Below are 2,500 nucleotides of genomic sequence, written 5' to 3'. Positions count from 1 at the left end.
TGTGTGTGTGTGTGTGTCAGGGTAATCAGTTGGGTCAAGTGGACTGCTACATAAACAAACGTTGCTGCTGGTTAGCGGCTCATTGCTATTCATGATGGAGAGATAGAGAGATCAGAACACATGAAGAGGGAGGGAGAGAGAGAGGGATAGAGAACAGAGAGAGAGAGATAAATGGGGAGCAGGAAGAGACAGAGAGAGAAAATAAAACAGGGATAGAGAGAGGGAGAGATAGATAAAGGGAGGGAGAGACAGAGGGAGGAAAAGAGAGATATTTGTCATTATTGTTAATGTGCATATTATTCATCACCATATAAAATCATACACACTATTACTGTCATCAACATGATCATAAAATCATACACACTATTACTGTCATCATCATGATCATAAAATCATACACACTATCACTGTCATCATCATGATCATAAAATCATACACACTATTACCGTCATCATCATATAAAATCATACACACTATTAATGTCATCATCATATAAAATCATACACACTATACTGTCATCAACATGATCATAAAATCATACACACTATTACTGTCATCATCATATAAAATCATACACACTATTACTGTCATCATATAAAATCATACACACTATACTGTCATCAACATGATCATAAAATCATACACACTATTACTGTCATCATCATATAAAATCATACACACTATTACTGTCATCATCATATAAAATCATACACACTATACTGTCATCAACATGATCATAAAATCCTACACACTATTACTGTCATCATCATGATCACTGCTGTTCAGCCTACTGCTCTGAATGACTCCAGCATATCAGTCATGCCAATAGAGATCACTGAGTTGCATTGGACATTGGAAATGGAGAGACAGAGAGAGGAAGGGAGAGACAGAATACATTTAGATAGAGGCAGATGGAGAGAAAGAGAGATTTAGAGCGACAGAGAGATGGAGAGAGATGGAGGGAGAGAGAGATTTAGAGGGAGACGGAGGGAGAGAGAGATGGAGAGAGAGATGGAGGGAGAGAGAGATGGAGGGAGATGGGGGGAGAGATGGAGGGAGAGAGATGGAGGGAGAGATGAAGAGAGAGATAGAGGGAGAGAGAGATTTAGAGAGAGATGGAGGGAGAGAGCATTTCCTGTGAAGTGATCCGGTCTCGAGTGGCTGAGGCCAAAGCAAACACAAGACTCCTCCAGCACACAGACACACACACACACACACACACACACACACACACACACACACACACACACACACATACATAGACACACACACTCACACACACACACACACACACACACACACACACACACATACAGACACACAGACACACACACACACACACACACACACACACACACACACACACACACACACACACACATAGACACACACACCACCCATACCCCCGCCCCCTCTCGTAGACGCACACTGAAGGAGAGAGAGAATTGATATGAGAGACCAGAGAGGATAGAGTGACACAGATGACAGAAGGGGAGGGAAGGAGGGGTCAGAGAGTGTGTGTGTGTGTGTGTGTGTCTGTGTGTGTGTGTGTGTGTGTGTGTGTGTGTGTGTGTGTGTGTGTGTGTGTGTGGACATGTATACCTGTACCTCCGGACTCATACAAATGTTTGTATACGTGTGTGTGTGTGTTTGTGTGTGTGTGTGTGTGTGTGTGTGCGTGCGTGCATGCATGCGTGCGTGCGTGCGTGCGTGCGTGCGTGCGTGCGTGCGTGCGTACGTGCGTGCGTGCATGCGTGCGTGTGTGTGTGTGTGTGTGTGTGTGTGCAGGGGTGTAGTGGTAAAGTAAGAGGTGGGTAAACTTTGGGAGTTGAGTTTCTAAAGGCGTTCAGAACAGCAGAGGACTGACACTCACTCCTGTATTTGTCCAAGTGCGCCCTCTGGTGGCCACAGAGGGTCTGTTCAGGCTGCAGTAGCAGCAGCAGCAGTAGCAGCAGCGCTCTCTCTTCCTGTTACACCTGCGGTTCTACACAGAACTGGATGGAGTATTCAGTAGAGATGAGGTGAGTATGGATGGAGTATTCAGTAGAGATGAGGTGAGTATGGATGGAGTATTCAGTAGAGATGAGATGAGTATGGATGGAGTATTCAGTAGAGATGAGGTGAGTATGGATGGAGTATTCAGTAGAGATGAGATGAGTATGGACGGAGTATTAAGTAGAGATGAGATGAGATGAGTATGGATGGAGTATTCAGTAGAGATGAGATGAGATGAGTATGGATGGAGTATTCAGTAGAGATGAGATGAGTATGGATGGAGTATTCAGTAGAGATGAGATGAGGTGAGTATGGATGGAGTATTCAGTAGAGATGAGATGAGGTGAGTATGGATGGAGTATTCAGTAGAGATGAGATGAGGTGAGTATGGATGGAGTATTCAGTAGAGATGAGATGAGGTGAGTATGGATGGAGTATTCAGTAGAGATGAGATGAGGTGAGTATGGATGGAGTATTCAGTAGAGATGAGATGAGTATGGATGTT

The sequence above is a fragment of the Sardina pilchardus genome, chromosome 16, assembly GCF_963854185.1.
Source record: "Sardina pilchardus chromosome 16, fSarPil1.1, whole genome shotgun sequence".
Taxonomy (NCBI): Eukaryota; Metazoa; Chordata; class Actinopteri; order Clupeiformes; family Clupeidae; genus Sardina; species Sardina pilchardus.
Note: the sequence above shows the minus strand (reverse complement) of the source record.